Source organism: Poecilia mexicana, unplaced genomic scaffold (assembly GCF_051168715.1).
Source record: "Poecilia mexicana isolate PSO_F unplaced genomic scaffold, ASM5116871v1 scaffold_6, whole genome shotgun sequence".
In the NCBI taxonomy this organism is placed as follows: domain Eukaryota; kingdom Metazoa; phylum Chordata; class Actinopteri; order Cyprinodontiformes; family Poeciliidae; genus Poecilia; species Poecilia mexicana.
Genome location: NW_028263375.1, coordinates 34,929,426 through 34,949,569, shown reverse-complemented (window position 1 = coordinate 34,949,569; position 20,144 = coordinate 34,929,426). Strand labels below are relative to the sequence as shown.

At 39.6% G+C, this 20,144-nt stretch overlaps 2 long non-coding RNA genes across 2 annotated transcripts; both read right to left on the bottom strand.

Annotated features, from left to right (window-relative positions):
- Nucleotides 1-11,551: 11,551 nt before the first annotated feature.
- Nucleotides 11,552-12,467, bottom strand: LOC106913032 (uncharacterized). Its single transcript, XR_015763162.1, has 2 exons — nt 11,682-12,467; nt 11,552-11,609 (listed from the first exon to the last, which is right to left on the bottom strand). It is a non-coding gene; the product is annotated as an uncharacterized LOC106913032 (long non-coding RNA).
- Nucleotides 12,468-18,653: 6,186 nt separating this feature from the next.
- Nucleotides 18,654-19,754, bottom strand: LOC148159556 (uncharacterized). Its single transcript, XR_015763161.1, has 2 exons — nt 19,089-19,754; nt 18,654-18,820 (listed from the first exon to the last, which is right to left on the bottom strand). It is a non-coding gene; the product is annotated as an uncharacterized LOC148159556 (long non-coding RNA).
- Nucleotides 19,755-20,144: the final 390 nt, after the last annotated feature.

Here is a 20,144-nt window from a genome sequence, read left to right as displayed (position 1 = left end):
ATTTTTATTCATAAACTTAACCTGGTTTTAATTAAGCTCCGTATGACAGAGAGACTTTGATATTGTGAGGTTGTTGTTATAACTTGTTCATCAATGTTTTAATCTTCAACATATGTTTGCAGTCTTAAGTAAATGAAGATGAAAGATGAAGCCAGAGAGATCAGGTGTTAGAAAACTTAAAGACTTTCCTGTCTCAGAAGAAGCTCTGGCTCCACCAGATCAACAACCAGCTCTGAGGATGAACCTCCACATCGTCTTCATGATGCAAGTTTGTTTTTGTTTTTTCAATGAGGAGCTAGCTACATTTTCAACAACAAAAGCTGCTGTGTTACCAACACCAAGTGCTTAATAAACATGATTTGATTTAAAGACAACTGGACAGAATTTTTCTCCTTGTTAATCTAACATTTCTCTTTCATACATTTTATTTGTTGTTGGCTTTCAGGGCCCTGTGATGGACTGGTGACCTGTCCATGGTGAACCCTGCCTCTCATCTGATGGCTGCTGGAGATGGGCACCACCAGCCCCCCTCACCACCCTGCAAGGATCAGCGTGTTCAGATCATGGATGGAAAGATGTTAAGGTAGTTTGTCTCCTTAAGTCCACACTTAAAGCAGCTTCATAGTTAATGCCAACATCAACTGAATTTATGATACTGCTGATTTTTTTTCTACTTGTAACATAAACAGGCAAAGACATCCAGAAATGTTTTTACCCCCCAGGCATCGGGTCCCAATCATCATCAGTTCTGATGATGTCACATACATGGCGAGTCCATAACGTCTTAAAATTGTAAGTATTATTTTTTTATTTGCCATTTTTCTGTACATGTTAAATACAAATGCTTTCTGTTTAATTGCTCTATTGTTCTTTTTTTGTAGGTTTCTGTAAAGTGCAGTGAACGGGAATGTTCTGTCGTTGATCCTCACTCATGTTAGGAACATACCAACAGTGTCATGTCAGTCTTATGCACACCCCATCAAATAAAGTGTTACCAAAATGGTAATATATTGAAAGTACAATGTAATTATAATTTTTGTTCTTTAAAGTAATAACTTTCATGGTTTTTTGTCACACTTAAATTTTCATGTTCATTGTGTTCACTTTTGACTTGTAAACTGATCATTTATGTAAAGTTCATAAAGTTGTGAGTAAAATTGGAAAATTTTAAAATGTCAGTAATAAAACAAAATATTTGAATTACCTTCAACATCTTTCCATGTAATTGTAGCCTAAAACAATGTAAGTACTGTAGTGTAGTTATGCATGTAATGTACAAAATAGGAAAGTAGGAATAAAGAAGACTTTTATGGGTAATTAAAATTGTACTTTATTAGCAATAGCAGTAAATCAAAACTAAAAATTACATGTAATTTAAATACATTACTAATATATTCGCAGTATATTTAAAATATATTAAAAGTATATTTTTAATATAATCCTATGACAGAATTAGTACACTCAAAATATATAAATAGTACATAAAAAAGTATACTTAAAGTACACTAAGTACAACTTGAAGTTGTTCCAAAAAAGTAAGTTTAAGTATACTAAATATACTAAAAGTTGTAATTTAATACTATTTAAATACTATTAAAGTATAATAAGCACAAAATTAGTTGTTTCAAAATTGTACAGTTATAGTACATTAATCAAAGTATTCTAAAGTATGTTAAGATTTAACACTCTAAAGTATACTTTTATTTTTACTTGGGTATGTATATTTTTTTAATGAGAAAAATAAGACATTTTTTGAGAGTTTGGTAAATTAAGTTGCAAGTTCACATTTAAACTTTTAAAAGCTAGCAAAGTATGCAGTTTCATGAACTACTGTAAAATGACAACGTTTTGTAATTCTACTACAGGACTATTATGATTTTATTATGATAAAAATGGGATGAAATCACAGTAACCATGTTATATAATTACTGTGCTATTTTAAAGAAATGACAGTAACACTAATCAAATTACAGTAAAACTGCCATAAAATCAGTAAAACTGTAATAACATTACAGTAAAGTTACTGTAATTTCTTTACTGTAAAAATGACAGTAACTGGCTGGCAACCCTGCTGCCAGTAAGTTACGGTAAATTCTACAGTGACTTTTTTTTACAGTGTACTCTTCTTCTGTGTTGTGGGTCTGATTTTCTTAGGATTAAAATAAAGGTGCCTAATAATGTTACTGTAGATACTGTTACAGTAGTTACAGTCAGGGGCGCAGTAATGGGGGGAAAAGTGATGACAATTCTAGGGGCCATGAGCAACAGGGGGCCCTCTACAATTTATTTTTTTTTTTTTTCTTCATAGAAATAAAAAAATCGGGGGGGCCCTGTCAATTACAAAATTAATCATATATTTTCAAAGATTGTTTTTAGCAGTAAAAATGTAATGTTCACACTCCCAGACCATAAAACACACATCTATATTTGTGCTGTGCTGCAGCTAGCATAGCACAGAGCTGTGCAGATTCAAACTGTGAATGCTCAGTTTAGTTAGCATGGCTACCAATGACGGCAGATAAACGGTTTCTTGTAATGATAAGTTGTTTCTCCACCATTAGCACGTTTAGCAGTGAGTGAATGAGGCTAATTGACAGTGCAAAGAGCGTCCTACTAGTTCTGATTGGTTGTTTTGGTCAGAACGGTGCATTACTTTAACCAGTAATAGTAATTCAGGAAGGAGATGGAGGAGATTGATGGTTTTCACAGATTATCTGTCTCATAACAAACTGCTACATCATGACAGCTTTAACAAATATGGAGAAAACACATTTTTATTAGTTATGTACTGCAGATGAATAAAATGCAACTACATAGCATTTTGAGAAGTCTGGATTGCTTCATGTGTATTTTGCACGTTGCTTTTGACTGATGCTCATGGAGAGACATTTCATTAATCTAATAGAAAAGAATGTAAGCAACCTACTTGCATACTGGATGTGGACTGTTGGATGTTAAATTCATGAGCAGTAAATATTGTGCTAGTATCAGTATTGGACCACAGAAAGCAAGGCAGATGCAAGCCTTTAAAATTGTGACGCTTTTTATGGGTCAAATAGACTCAAAAAAAATTGTAGCAGCAGCTGCGCAGGGGGGCCCAAACAAATTTTTTGTCAGGGGGCCCAAGATTCCTGTCGGCACCCCTGGTTACAGGAGTAGATGTCCATTGACATCTCTGTTATTTAATAGCCCCAACCAGTAAACCACAGTCTGTCTGGTTTAGAGAACAGGATGAGATTAAAGGTAGAGAGACTGTTGGACTGATTATTCCTTGGAGGTCCATGGAGCTACACATTTTCAGATACATAACTATGGAACAGAATTTTCCTTCAGTCACACTCAAAGCTGACTGGCCCAGTTTAACCAGAGCAAAGAAGGAAGAATTTGAGAAATTTGTTCCAGTGAATGAATGTGGTCATGTTTCATGTTGCTCTCACAGGAAGAAAACAACCAGGGGAGTACAGGGACGACCAAGACTGGCATCCTTCGGTCCTTCAGAGGGAACGCTGATCATTGAGCCTGATGGACCCTGAAGCTGCAGGAGTCACTGTGCTAGGACACAGTGACTCCTGTGTCCTAGCAAAGACGCGTAGTGAGTGAAAACTGCTATCAGGAGTCTCAAACTCCAGTCCTCGAGGGCCGCTGTCCTGCAGTTTTTAGATGTGGCACAGGTACAAAACACTGGAAGGAAATGGCTTAATTACCTCCTCCTTGTGTAGATCAGTTCTCCAGAGCCTTGCTAATGACTTAATTATTCTATTCAGGTGTGGCGCATCAGAGGCACATCTAAAAGTTGCAGGACAGCGGCCCTTGAGGACTGGAGTTTGAGACTATCAGAAGATATGGAGGTTGGGGCAGAAACATTTTTCAATCCTAACATTGGATTTATTTCATTTGCTTACAGTAGAACTCAGAGCACACAGCAACATCCTGAACACATTGGTGCTTTATTATATGATCAATCTGGCTCATCACCCAGTACGACATTTAGCTGAGGGAGCGGGGAGGCATGACTTTGAATGAAAAACCAGAAATCATCTGACTGTCAGTTCCACCATGAACCAGGTTTTAATGGTGGTTTGTAAACAAGTAGTAAAAACAATATGGCCTATTTGATATATATTTTTATAAGTATATCAACTAAGTTGGTATTTAATTTGCACTTTACTGGATTCTGCTAAATTTAAGATTATTGTAATATAAAAATAATAGTGGGGAGATGCTGAAGGCTTCAACTGAGGAACTTGCCCTATTGGTGCCATTCATGTAAGAAGTCTACTCTTGGTAGCAACATTAACAGAAGGAATGACTAGCTGCTGGGCTTTACACACGTGGAGACAGAAGTGATTTAAGCACCTTAATTCAATGAGTTTTATTGATTTATAGTTTATCTATGACTTTCATCATCAGATATGTCTACAAGCCAATATATAAGCAAATGTGTGACCAAAGTTTTTCTACTATCATGGTACAGCGGACACCAAATGCAAACACTAACCTCAATATAAACAGCTGCACAACACATCCCCACCTGTCCAAATGTACATTTTAGATGATAACAGTGGGTTCAGATTACATAGAAGGTAACAACATCAGCTAAAGATTTGGGGATATTACCACATTAAATGTATTATGATGTGCTGAAGGTTTTCCTCTAGACTCTGAAATGGTCCCGTGCATTTGGATTTCCAGTGGCTCATCTCTCCTCCAAATTATACCTCCATTTACTACACTGAACTGTGACTTGATTCCTCTGTCATTCAGTGTTTCTGGTGAACTGAGGGAATAATTAACCATAAAACCACACAGTTAACAAGAAATTATGATTATTAGGGAAATGTGGACTGTATGGCCTACAGGGGATTTACATATCAGTGGTTAAAGAGTTACTTGAGTAATAGATAAGTACAAATTAACAACGCAAAGTCAAAACTGAAATAGTAAAATGTGGTCTTCCACAAGGCTCAGTCCTAGGACCTAAATTATTTATACTTTATTTAAATAATATTTTTGCAGTATCCAGTATTTTGAAGTCTGTAATGTTTGCTGACAATACAAATGTCTTTTTTTTCTGGAAAATATATGGACGAAATAATAAAAACAGTAGAAAAAATGCTAGCTGAGTTTAAAACAGATCAAACCAAAATAACTTTGAGCAGATTTCTGCTGCAGTTTCTTAATTTAGCTTAGTTTTTAAAGGACTTTGCCAAAGTTTAATCTACAAGTCATGGAGAGCGTAAAAGAAAGTTTGACAGTAACAACGGTCAAAATCAACTATGTACATCCTCAGTGCTTCACAAGTAACATCCAGGTGTTGCACATTGAATGCATGGAATAAAACTCCTGGGATTTATGCCTATGGGTACAGCAGCTAGTGACTGTTGGACCTTGTGCTGTTGTTGACTTAACTCTGAGCTCCTCTGTACATCAGTGGAAGACCACTAGTCTGACACCTGAAGGTTGACTCCAACTGGGTCATCAACACGGCACAGACCCAAATACTGAAACGAAACGACTGACAGATGAAAGAATCAAGGTTTCAATGGCTCAGTCAAAATCCAGACCGACTGAAATGGTGTGTGGCAAAAAGAAGGCTACACAGAAATGAACAAACCTTCATGAAGTGAAGCAATGTGGTACAGAAGCTGTTCATAAATTGTTAGGAAACAGCATTTGACTACTGGAGAACTGTTTGTGGTCGATATTAGAGTCTGAATTCCTGCTGTTCCAGTCTCATTTTAGCAGCGAGCTTAATCCACAAGCCTCAGATCCTGTAAACTAATCAAGACTCTTGACTGCAGCATTTGATCTTTGACCTGAGTCACTTTAATCTGTGACTGTGTGCTGACAACAGCCTGGAAACCAACACCATCTCCTGAATAGAAAATAACTTTTATAGAACGCTGTAACTAGCTTTAATCTGTCTGCCTAAAAAAATTGCCCCCCCACGCTGCAGGATTTTAAGACTATTTACTGTAAGTGGTTATGAGTCAGAACATCTGTTAAAAAGCTCAAAAGCCACCTAAGTGAGTCTTTAGATGTTACAGCTTTTGCCATCTGAATAAAAACTAATAGCGACAGATAAAATGGGTTTTGCTTTTCTGAATTCTAAACGGCAAAACTTTGCTCCGTTCTGTGGGTTTCTGTTCAGGGTGAGCTAACATTCTTTGCATGACAGAGCGTCCTCTTTCTCCTCCTCCTTCCTTCATCACCCAAAACACTCAAGCCATGCTGTAACACTAAGAGGTGCCGCCTCGCACAGGATTTAAAAATATACTTCATCCCCCGTCCTGGTGCCAAACAACAGATCTATAGGAGAGCTGGTTTCAGCAGCTTACTGGTTAAAAAGTGGCATCACAAGGTTAAAAGCTCACCTGCCCCTGCTGGAGTATCATCTTTAGGGGTCACAGTAGAGGTCATGGCAGTCCATCTGAAACTAACGTCCAAGAGGCCTGAACTTGTCTTTCCGTCACTTTTGAACACCAAACAGTCATCTACACTTATATACAGCCAAGGAAGGGGAAGAGAGGGAGGGGAGAGCGTCAGCACCACAACACAGCAAGAGAGAAGAGAGGGAGGGAGAAAGGAAGGGAGGGAATGAAAGAGAGGCAGAGTCACAAAGACGAGAGAGAAACACACACAGAAAGAGAGAGAGAGAGAGCTTTTAATTCCATCTGAGCTCACTGAGCTCTTCGGAGGTCTGATCCTTTGCTAGAAAAGTCTCGGCTCATTCATTTCACCCAATCTCCAAAACAGACAAACTGTCTCTGCACATGCAGGCCTGGTTAAAGTCCCCAAACGATGTGCTGCTTCTAGTTGGTAAGGTTTTCAACCAATTCAGATACTCTGACTGGATCTATACTTTAAGCTCTTGATAGCAGTGTCCTTTCTCAAACTATCTTGATGATGATTTAGAAATAGGTGTCATCCAATACCTTCAGTCTAAATGTGATCATGTTCAGTTTGTTGTTCAGTCCAGTTACTGTCACTCACCAAATTCTGTGAATTTTCTTACTACGGTTGTACATCCGGCTAAAGCCATCAGAGCCACTTCGCTTTTGTTTAAGCCCATTGTCTTTTTCCCACCTACAACTGATCCCAAATTCCATCCCACACACTGTTCACTCCCATGTCACCACATGATTTAAGTCAAACTTGAAAACATTTCAGAAGTCAACAATAATTTCCCCTTGTTTCAAAAGCTCCAACTTCATGAATTTTGTCTCCATCCAGGTAGCAACGACCTTCTGGTCAAGGTCTTGAATTTCCATGCTCTAAACTAAAAACATAAGGGAACTGTGCTGTTTAAATGCTCCATATTTGTTCTACTTGGCTCTATGTTAAACAGTTTAATGAAACCCATTTAGATTTGGAATACTTTGTTAAAATGTTGCACAGTAATGTGACAATCCGTAAGTTGAAGACAAGCTAGTACCCTGCAGCTCTGAAAGGATGGCTGGTGGAGTATACAGGATCTGAAGACAGCAGACTACCGACTCAGCAAATTGCTGATGACTTTTGAGTCGCAGACATCTTTAACCACATCAACTTACGAACCCTGAGAAAACTAGAGTAGACAAAAAAGCAAATTCCAAGAGGTCCTAAAACATATCACAAGAACACAATTCAAGACAAATACAATTAAGAACAAAAAGCTGTTTTTCATCTGCATGTATTTTCTTAATTTGACTGTTGTTGCTGTGCTAATTAAATGATAGGACATGTGAACCCTGCCCCAGCTCAGATTCCAGCGGTTTACCACACATATTTACAACCACAAAAGAAACCCAATTCCCTGCCTGTTAAATATAGACATGGATTTTATCTCTTTTGACTGGTAATGCTTTTCATGTTGCACAAATATGTCATCCAACTTGACAGCCTCTACAGACATCTGCAGACTGAAATGCACTTTAGTTTGCATTCCTCTAATACTTGGTTACATCTTCCAATGGAGGGCAACAGATTATCATGGAAGAAACCCGACTCATCAAAACTTGGTTTGTCATTTTACCATCATAACATTAACATATGTTTTTATTTACTGCTTTGGACTCAAGATGAAACTGGGAAGGTAAAAGTCTCTAATAATCCTCTTATGATTTACAAACATTATTTTAAAATAGCATTATAAAAGCAGGTCTTCTTAACAGTGTGCCTTAGTGTAATCTAAATTATTTGCACAATGAATGGATTGAATAAGATCAATCCACTGATGTGCCTCCAAAGTGTTGTAGGCACATCACTGTGTGCAATGCCTCAGCTGTAATCCTGATAAATACAATATGACACTAAAATGGATTGTTTGAGACTTAAAACAGCTTAAACTCAACATAATCTTCATAAAACAAAGCTAGCAAAATAGAATCCAGTAATGATGGAAGGTTTTGGAGTAGGGATGTGCAATATGGCATAAAATTCATATCGCAATACATATTGTGATGGATGGCGGTAATGATATGTATCACAATATTATTTGTGTAAAACCTACAACAAAAATGAATAAAGTCAGACACTAATTGAGTGGAATGTATATGTATTAAAACTCATTTAAACTGTCGTTATAAACATTACACCTTATTTGTATGTAATATTTGTTTTGTTTTATGCTGCTGCCCATCATTACCAGGCCTTCCTTCAAAAATCTCATTTTAAGGGAGACCTTGTATATTGCTTGTATTTTCTAACTTTCACACATTTTGCAAATTAAATTTTTCTGCTCCTGGTTTTACTGTTTAACCCTCCTGTGGTCTTAAGAGAGGGGGTCATTTAAAGGCCACCCTTTTTTTTTTTACTCTGACCTCCATCCAGTGGAGTACATGCTCACTAGGTTTTTTTCATTTTGTGTGTGTGGTTTAGAAAAGGCCTTCAGACCGTCATCCAGCCCCACATAGACCAAATTCTACCATATACCATTTATATTGTGCATTCCTATTTTGGACCCATTTTCTTGTTTTCTGTTTTTTTCTTACACTGAAGATTCTCCAACAAGCCAGCTAAACAATGAGTGGATAGAAATATGTAAACCTGAGATATTTAGTTGTTCTTTTAATTAAGTCATTTCAAACTGTTTGGTTTATAGCAGTGCTTATCAAACTTTTTCAGACTGAGGACCACTTAACCCATTTAACAAACACTCAGCGTCAAACTAAAATATTAGTCTTTTAACTCACTTATTGTTGTCTTCTGTGTTCATCTTAATAAACAAAATGGTGGTGCTGTTTTGCAAATATGACTGGATATGATAAAACCATGAACAAGTCTATTCGGGGCGTTCTGAGTTATTGGCAGAGTGGTTTGTGGAGTCTAAGCTTTCCAATAATGTCAAACACATAATCAAAAACAAACTTGTTCTTTACTACAAGTGTTGTGTGCATGGCATTTTTGGCAAAATAAAAATTAATTTTTTATTAATGACTTGTTTGAAGGGGAGATTCTGAAATCATTTGATCAGATTCAAGAGAAGTGTAGGTTGTCTTCATCTGATTTTTACAGTTGAGAAGTTACCTGATGTCCCACATGGATGGTCTCTTCTTATATCACTACCTACTGATTTAGAAATGTTCTTCATAAAGGTCACTAAAGAAAAAAATCTGATAAAACTTTGTCAAATCTATATAAATGTTTACAGTCTTGTATGTTAGGGATTCCTCCTGGGACAAAGGAAAGGTGGGAACTAGAAATGAACGTTGTGATTGATGATCAAGAATTTGAGCCAGTGTGTGAAAATGGACATAAACCGACCAACAGCCCAACATGGAAAGAATTTTGTTGGAAAGTAATTGTTAGATATTACTATTTCAAAATGATACATTATACAAAGACTACATTTGTTTTAGCCTTTGTTTTAAGGCTAAAGCAGTCCTCGCACGCACAAGTGTTAAGAGATAAAAGACGACGGGAGCAGCCGCTCTATTTGCTGCACTATGATTTGGAGGTGAATATGTTTTTTCATAGTTAACATTTTTAACTGAATAAACTGAATAAACATATATAATAATGACTTTTACATATAATAATAAACATTTCCACATATCATCTCCAATATCCACCAGACTCTCAGTTGCGTGATATGTCAGCTGTTTGGGATTCCCCTCTGTTCCTACGTCTCCGCTCTTTCTGATTGGCTACCTGTCACATTCAGCAGGTTGTGTTCTCGTTCCCAGTCAGGGTAAACCCCACAGGCTGCGATAAAAAATGCGATAATAAAAAGGTTGGGGACCACTGCTTTAAACCACTCAATCCAGGTCTTCAGGTTAGCCTGCCAAGCATGTTTTAAGTGTCTCCCTAAAACATGCAGGGAGGCCAGGTGGGTGTCTCCGTACTGTTGAAGATTTTAAGGTTATTAATATTTAGGAAAAATCTCTGGGTCAATCTTCTTCTCACGGATCCCAGGTTCTCCCGGCGGGCCGAAGTGAAACCACACAGAAAACAACGATGAGTGTAGACGTCACAGAATTACAGAGTTTAATCCAATAAAAGACAAGTATGAAATTACAACAGAAACTGCAGAAGAACAGAGACATACATTCATTTACCTGAGATGAAGAGGATGGAGAAAAAAGAAAAAAAGGCAAAGATGCGTCTTTGGAGAGTGCTGATGCAAAAGCAAAATAAGGCAGCAATCTGATTTGTTACTCCTGTCTACAAATTTTTATAGTAAAGGCGTGTTTTTCCTCTTTAATATGTTCAAATAAGGCGTATCTCTGCTTGACCAACTGGAAGCTGTCCTGGACCCTCTTAAAAGTTAGAAACTCCTTACAATTTGCTTCCTAGTTCAAAGGTGATCAGCCTGAAACCTGGGAGTAGTGATGGACTCTGACCTGAACCTTCAGAGCCACATTAAGACAGTCACAAAGTCGGCCTTCTATCACCTGAAGAACATCTCCAGGATTAGAGGACTGATGTCTCAGCAGGATCTAGAGAAACTCATCCATGCGTTTATCTTTAGCCGCATTGATTACTGCAACAGCGTCTTCACAGGTCTGACTAACAAATCAATCCTCCAGCTGCAGCTGATCCAGAAGCTGCTGCTCGCGTTCTCACTAAAACCAGGAAGATAGAGCACATAACACCAGTTTTAAAGTCCCCACACTGGCTCCCTGTAGCTCAGAGGATTTATAATACTGTTAGTTTATAAATCACTGAACGGTTTAGCACCACAATACATTAAAGATCTGTTATTGCTGTACCAACCGTCTAGACCCCCAAGATCTTCTGGTTCTGGTTCTGCTCTGTATCCCCAGAACCAAACAAGGAGAAGCAGCATTCAGTTTCTATGCACCACAGATTTGGAACAAACTTCCAGAAAACTGTAAAACAGCTGAAACACTGGGTGCCTTTAAATCACCCAATGTTTCAGCTGGGTCATTTAGGTGGGTTTAGCAACTCTAAACCCACCTGTTTAGAGTTGCTTATGGCTAAATTAGGATTAGAGTGTGGGTTTTGATGTCTTTATTAATTTCTCTTTCTCACTGTCTATGTTTTAATTGTCATGTTGGTATTCAGTGTACGAACCCACATGCAAGAACACAAGCAGAAGAGACCGATAAAATGTACAATGATAGTTTTATTGAAGTCAGGGGAGGAATGATGACCGGGTCGTCTTACTGCCAACAGGAGAAGCAGGGTTAGAACGTGAAGGTGAGAATCTTTCCGGAATAAATCAGGTTCTTTCTTACTTTGTGGGAAGGTGATGAAACTTGAGCCGAGCACTGGGCGGTTAGGTTTCGTTGGAGAGTGGACTTGCTTGTTTATTGCTGGCGGAGCGGCTTTGACTGTGGTCCGATAGTATTCTTTCTCCGGCTGGGTTCGGGCTTGGATCTCCTGACCCGGAAGCTTCCGAAGGGGAATCCACCGGAGAGGGACCGACGAGGGGGAAAGGTGAGCACACGAGGAGTGGCGTCTGACCGGTAACACCGACAGCGTCGAGGGAGGACACAGGAGGTAGGTAATCCACAACAAGGGGGACACAGACTCACTCGGAACCTGGGATGGACTGATCTCACCAGAACAGCGAGGGAACAGCAGGATCATCTGACGAGGAAGACAACAAAGAGTTAGAGCAGATCTCAGAGGGCCTTTCTCTGGAACGAATAGTTACCGAAGTAAGCAAACACTCAGGCGATGAGAAGAAGAAGAGCTGCTGCTATATCCATCCACGCCCTCCAAACGAGCTGCAGGTGTGTACACGGGTTGAACCCAGCAGCTTCCCAGGGGCTCTGCATGTAGGTGACATCTGGTGGATGCCATGAGGAATGACGGTTCCAACGACAATAAAACTCAAACCCAAAACAAAGCAAATTAAAAAAAGGGGAAAAAAAACCCAGACCCTGACATTAATGATGTAAAGACCCCCGGAAAACGTCCCAGTTAAAAGACGTTTAACTAAAGTCCTACGGGGTTTAGAGTCCCAGTTGACGGCGTTTCAACTTAAACCTAGAGGTTGGAGTCCTTGTCGTTTTTGACTCAAGTCCCAGAGGTTTGTCATGGTTTTAGGAATGTTCCGAACCCACATGCAGCAGACACTCAGGAAAACTGAAGATTAAGGGTTTTATTTACAAACGAAATAATGTGATTTGAGCTGGAGAAACCATAAACAGCAGGCAGGTCAGAAGCATCGGGCTGGGCTCTGAAAGGACAGATCCAGAGAGGTGAGGATACGAGGCCAGTAGAGCTTGGGAACTAACTTGCTGGGCTTACTGGGTCCGAAGAACGTCTGCTCGGGGAAGCGAGGGAGAGGGAAGCCGACTTGGCGGTGCTCGCTGCGTCGGGAAACCCAGGGCGAGGAGATCACACCATTTCCATTTGATTCTGATATAGTAACAGATAATACAATTTCAAAATACATTAATTGCTGACTAAATTAGTAATTCTAAAACTACGATTAAACTATTTTCAGTCACAGCATGCTATTAGTAACTAAGAAAAATGTCTTACAAATTAAATATTAGTGGTTTTAACATTCTGTTTTATTCAGTTTACACCGTCCCAGATGTCAGTTTTGGAAGACTTTTGATCTTCCGTGAACTGAGCAAACTTCTCTCTCCCGCTCATCCAAGTGATGCTGCCTTCCTGCAGATGCTAATTTTATGGCCTCCTGTCCCCTGACAACAACAGGAGCTCAGTCAGAGTTCCCTTTTGATCTCCATTTTCCTTCCCGTAAGTCGAATACTTACCCAGCAATAGTTTAGTTTTAAATCATTAACACAAACCTGTTCTAAATTAAGAATTTTGTTCAAAATGACCATGGTCAATATACCTTTTACACATGCCGTAAGATTAACTGTATTAAACACTAAAAATATTCATTTTCCTCAACAGTATACACCTGGCCTGAATAAATGCCACTGAATGAGCCAATGCTATCATTTCTATCAGGTGTTCTGGAACAGCCACTTCTAAAATGTGCAGAGCAGTGTTAAGTTGTCCTTTATAACAACTTGTAATATAGACTGTTAACTTGTAGAAGTTTTCATCTCATTGTGTTATTTTCACTCGAAGTCTGAAGTTCATCACATTTCTGGATGTTCTGTGTTTCAATACACACTAAGTTGGCAGAGAATTTTATCAGGGCTACAACATGCAAACTACAATATATGTGTGGTGGATATAAGAAAAGAAACCACTGTGTTTGAGAGCAACAGCATTTATTTATCCTCTGGTGTTTGGCTCAGCTCTTCTCTGCTGATGGAGATCCATCCAGGATTTCTGGTGCTGCCCACAACGCAGACGGTTCTCCTCATCATTCACCATGTCAGCCATGGGCCTGTCGTGTAGTGGTTTGTTAATGGTGAGAATGGACGCAGTCAGGGTTGAAGTGCAAAACTGAGTATTTTAATGATGATATTAAAGATTCACAAAATCCAGGAAGCACAGGTGAGCAAAGAAGCAGAGGCACTGATAGCATTGGAACAACACACGACTGGACAATGGCAAGAATGACAAGACATGACAGGATCCGGTGGGGAGCAGGTGACACACACTGCATGAAAAGTGGGATTTTAGACAGCTATCGACACCTAGCGCTGTCATGCGCTTCGAGATTGAGGGCTATCAGCAGGAGTTTTATTCAGAATGGGAAACTGTAGGAACTGCGAAGAGTTGACAGAAACTGCGTGTGTCCGTGTTGCCCCATCAACCCCCTGCCCTTAGGCCTTGGAGAGGCTTTCATAACTAAAAGAAGTTGCTGGGAGAAATGCAAATGCAAATTAACTATTGCGTACCGGCCCTTGTGACTATCTGCTGTAGTTCACCCCTTTTCCCTAATGTTCACCACCCAGGTCCATTTACCAGTTCCGGGACCTGACCGAAACCCCTCAGTGTTATTACCTTGAGAAATTTGTTTAAGTATAAAACAGCCATTAATGCTAAAAATGTTTAAGATGTTTTTACAAGTCATACGAATGGAACAAATACAGAGTGACATTCACCATCCAGCACTGGGCCACACTTAGCTCACCTTAAGGATGTAACCAAGTGCGCATCTGTGAGTACAAATTTCAGGGTAACATTGTCAACATTGCATGTCTGTCAAGCTCATCCAAGATTGTGTGGTGGAATGTAGACAGAGCCACCGCTGTACACATTTCCAAGAGAAGTGTTTCTGCTAAAGCTCTATTAATTAATGATTAATTAATGATTTCATCACTGAGCATAATATTGATGTTGTGTTTCTGACAGAAACATGGTTGAATGACAATAATGAACCAATCGTACTAATTGAATCAGAGCCTCCTAACTACTATTTTTAAAGTGAGAATAGAAAACTTAAAAGGAGGAGGCGTGGCTTCAATATTTAAGAATATCATAAACTGTAGTAAAATCTCTTTGGGTAATTTCACGTCTTTTGAGTATCTTGGAATTGAGGTAAAAGGCCACAAACGAACTTTGACACTAACTTTATACAAAACTCCAACATATGTGGAAAATGTCTTTATGGACTTCAATGAGCTTCTGTCTCTCATATGCATTGATTATGATTGTTTAATAATTGTCTGTGATTTCAACATTCATGTTGACAACCTGAAGACCAAGGGGCAACAAAGCTGTTTAATATATTAGAGAGTTTTGGTTTAACACAACATGTCAAACAAGCAACACACACTCATGGACACACACTGGACCTGGTTATCAGTGAGGGTGTGAATATTTCCAATGTCTCTGTAACTGATGTCGCCTGTCGGATCACTTCCTGTTATCTTTGACAGTTTTTTATCCGTTAACAAACTTGTACAAAAAGCTACTATCACAAAATGTACTTTCACAGAAAACACAGCAGAAACATTTAATCAAATCTACTCTTCTTCCTCGCCCTTAAGCTGTCATGATGTAGATGATTTTCAGTCTAACGTTTCAGATATCATTGATCACATTGCCCCCATTAAAGTGAAGGTTGTGTCTGGTAGGAAGAAATCTCCATGGAGAAATGCACAAACAGTTCAATCTGCAAGACAACAACTGTGGCAGGGTTTATTTATAAAGACATAATGTGTGTGCTGTCCAATTAGGACACATCAACTAACCAATCACATGTCAGTGATGACTTGTGATGTAATTTTTTTTTTTCGTCGAATGACTGAGAATCCACGTTGGTCTGCTGAAGCACCTTTGCGTATGCTAGGCTGTTCATATGCTAAGTAGAGTCGTTAGCCCGCTCCCCTGCATCTCCATCCCCTGCTTATGCGATTCTGCAATTGACAGCTTTCCACTCACGCACATGAAAATGTGCTGCCCTGCTAGCTGTCGGTAGCTGTTGCTCACGAGCTGCGCTCGTGTCATTGTACAGGGTCAAATGCGCTACTTTTCGTGCGGTGACAAGTGGGGTCAAATACACAAGGGAGTAATCAGGGAAACATGAGAAAGCTGAGGACAATCAGGGTGTAGACACAGGGACTAAATTAACTAGAAACACACACAAAACACACAATATTTCCTCCTCCGCCCTCCCACTTTTGGGGCAACTACCAGACACCCCAAAGGTCCAAAGAAAACAAAAAACAACCCAACCAGGGTAAGTTGGAGGGTAAGAATCCAGAGAACACAAGAAGAGGAAAGAATAACTCAGTCCGAAAACACACAAATGCAGCCAGGGCGGAGCCTGTTGCAAAAGGTCCGGTGGACAGCGACACAGGAGGCGGACCCTCTAGGCGCTGGCTCGGGGAGGCTAGCCACTGGCTCAGCCTGATCACTGGGAAACCCGGGGAGATCATTGGGAGGCATCAGACAACCAGTTACAGCCACCAGAGAATGTCTTGGCCCTTTGACAATTGAAAGAAAAAATATTATACGATCAAATAATTGTAGGGTTTCTAAAAAATGATCTATTGGTACAAAAAGTCGCAAATTTAGACTTTAAGACGGTAAGATCCAGATCTGGAGGCCCACTTACCAGGGCTGAAGGTGCGGTGGTTCTCAAGATGGGGGTGGGGACTGGCGTTATGGAGGAGGACGGACAGCGGAAGGCTGGAATGTCAGGCTTTGGTGGCAGAGGGTCCCTGATCATTATTGTAAGCTTCTTGACAATGCCATTCTGTCTACTCCATCAACTCTGTTAAGTCCATAGATGGAAGACAAGGAGACCAGTCCTGCAGGGCAATTATAGTTTGTGGCCACCTCAAAACCACTCAGGATAGAGCATGGTTTTGCAACTGATAACTCAATAAATCTTCAATAAATTCTTTGACAGCCAGTTGAAGGCAAGCAAAATCCACTAGGTCCATGTTTGTTGATGTTTTCTTCTTGCTGTGAGCCTCACCTTTTTTTGAAACAGACCTAGACCAATTGTTGTCAAGTTACACAAATAGGCCTGTCAAATTTTGCTGAGTGATTAATTGTCTAAAAAATTATTGCGATAAACGATAATATTGTTTCAAGACCTTTTGACACTGATTTAATGGAAATGACTAATAATGCATGCGATTTCCTGCCATAGATACATTTTATTTTCAAAAGAACACATAACACTGGAACTGATAAACTAAATAAAGCAACCACAAACAAAAATAAAATGGATTCTCAGTTTCCATGAACAAAAAACGTACTTGAATAAAAACTAAACAACATAAAGCCAAAGTGGAAATAAATACTGCATTCAACCAAAAGAGTGCAGATTATGAAGTCTGTATACTAGATTGTCCTTCAGTAATCACTAGATTAAAATAAAGAAGATGGGCACATCCGACTACCTGATGCAATAGTTCACACTACACGATTTTTTGCCACTATTTTCTGCACTGTTAAGAAAATAGATTTAAAGTATGCTAGTTTTAAAGCTTAACATGTCTTGATTGAAATAGCCTAATTATAGTTTTGAAATTAGTAACTTATTCTGCCCTATTGACCTTTATGTTACCTGTAGTTAAAGCAGATGGTTTGCTAGATCTTTTGAACTGCCACTTGTCTGTGTGGGAAACAATCAGGAGAAGTTCCAGCTTTTCACACTCATTTGTGAAAAGCCATAAAACAGCAGGAGTTCAGGAGAGTCTATTGCCCCTTTTCCACCGGCTCTACTTCAACAACCCGGCTCTGCTCGGCTCGGCTCTGTTTCGGAGTGACCGCGTTTCCACCGGCCCACTTGGCTCTGTTGCAGGGTACCGCCTCCTGGTGGCGGGGGGGTGTAGCGCCCCGCCACCAGGAGCTACGTGCTGTGCTTCGTTACATGCGACCTAAGGCGAGTTGTTGTTTTTCTGATACAAAAGAATAAGAGAGAGCTGAGCTATTTTTTTATAGCCTGATTGCGATTTTTCTGAGACTAAAAGAAAATGTGACAGTGGGAGGAAAGCAGGTGGCTCAGACGGTTCAGGTGAGCTAACGATGATTTTTGTATTAAACTACGATAAAACTTGTAATAATGCCGAATATACATGAGCTAATGTCAGTCATGGTGTTGCAAATAACTTACAAATATCAGAATTAATTCATAATATATTTCAATGTGTTTTCATGTTGGTAAACTGCCGCCGCAGACCATCGTGGTTCTTCGTGCAGCCTTTGGGTTGTAGGATCTCATCAGTGTCCGTCTTCCTGACTGCTGGTCTGTGTTTACCTTCAGGATGTCCAGAGACCTTCACCTTTCTGGAGCAGGAATCATATGAGCTCAATATGCTGATGAAACATTTCTGATAAAAAAAATGTGTCTGTTGTTTTTAACTTCTCAATACGTTTAATTATGATTCACCTGATGTCCAAGGTATACTGAGAACAAATAAAACCATATTCCTTCCAATCTGACTGGTTCTAGTTCCATGTTTTCACATTTTGGACACTAAGAATTTAAAGTTTAAACTCAGTCTTATTTATCACTAATTAAGGTTACAGGTTTTTTACATTGAAGATTCTGCAGGAAGACAGATAAACAGTGAGTGGATAGAATGATGATGTATAAACTAGAAACTAACATGATTTGTATTTAGGGTTCTTGTTAATAGAAACCCTGATAATGTCAAAATGTTTGGTTTGCTGAATAACGTATTCAGTTTCGGATGGCTTCATTGGTAATCTACAATGTTAAGTTCAATGAAATATTTATGTAATATAATGTTATTTTCACTCTGGCTAAAGCTCCACACATTTTGGGAGGATTGTATTAGGAGTTTGATGCCATATAAACTACAGTATATACAATAATGTGTGGAGTGAGCAGAAATAGAGACTTTGTTCACTGAGACACAACAACTTTTATTTTTCTGTTTGTCTCAACTCTCCATGGAGCTCTGCCATATCTGCTGGTAGCTGCTTCCTCCTGAAGGAGATCCTGTTGTTCTGATGGTTCTCCTCATCGTTCTCCATCATGTCAGCCATGTTGCTCTCCTTCTGCTCTCTGGGAAAAGTAATTAGATGTTATAGCTTATAGCACATAAATGTAGATAAATAACAGTTACTAATGTGGAAGTTACGAAGGTAAAATGCTGTACAATATTGAGTTATTTATAACTATAATGTGCAACCGAGTGTCTTCAGAAAATGCTCATGTTATGTTTGAGCAATAAAAATACAGCAGACTTTGTGTTTTAAATGTCTTCCATGATTGTATGTGTGCAACCATAAATGTAGTACAAACCAGACAGATATATCTACAAACTTCTCACCTGGCTGGAGAGCAGCAGCGGCGTCAGCTGCGTCTGGTCGGTGTTCACCGTGGGGCTCCGTCGCTCTGAAGCGGCTAACGAGGCTTTACATTCGCTCCACTACTGACAAAAACGACTCATTCCTCACGGCTCCATCGAGCTGCCGCTGAATATTGAAATCCGAAGCAAAGAAAAAAGCCGGCATCTTTTTTAGTTAACGGCTTGTTTGTATCTTCCATCACTTCCGTGTTGCAGCGAGTTTCCCAGTTGCACCTTCATTTTTCTTCTTCTCTCCGCTGCTCCATCTTGTCCACGCCCTCAGCCAATCAGTGAACAGCAGCGAGGCTTGCGTCACCTACCAAACCAGGGCCGGCCCGGCTGGCCCTGCTCTGAAGCAGGACCCTAAAAAGCAGGGCGAGCCCCGTTGAAAAGGGCTGGTGGGAAACGCATTTAAAGCGACACCGGCTGAGTAGAGTCGGTGGAAAAGGGGCATATGCTCTCACTTCGTTTAAACAATGGAGACAAATGGCCTTAGACCGTGACTTGCAGGAAGTTTTAAAAAGGGTCAGAGACAGCTTCTGGTTGGATGAGCAAAGGTACACCTTATTTGAATAAATAAAAGACAAGAATACGCCTTTACTATGAAACTTTCTACACAGGAGTAACAAATCAGATTTGCTCTCGCAATTCTCCAAAGACGTCTTTGCTTTTCTTTCTTTATTTCTTCTTCTTTTCCATTTGTCTCAGGTAAATGAATGTATGTCTCTGTTGTTCTGCAGTTTCTATTGTAATTTTATGCGTTGTCTTCTATTGGATTAAACTCTGTAATTCTGTGACGTCTCCACTCGTTTTTTTTGTGTGGCTACACGCGGTCCACTGGGGGAACCTGGGATCGAAGAAGATCGACCCAAAGAGTTTTCTTAAGAATTATTGTAACCTAAAATCTTCTTTAACAACACCACACGGCATGACGAACCTGATCGAACCATTATACTGAGGATTTCTGTCGGCTAATGGTGGTCTCTCAGCAGGGCCGTGCAGAGACCACTAAAGGGGCAGGTGCTCAACAACAAAAAA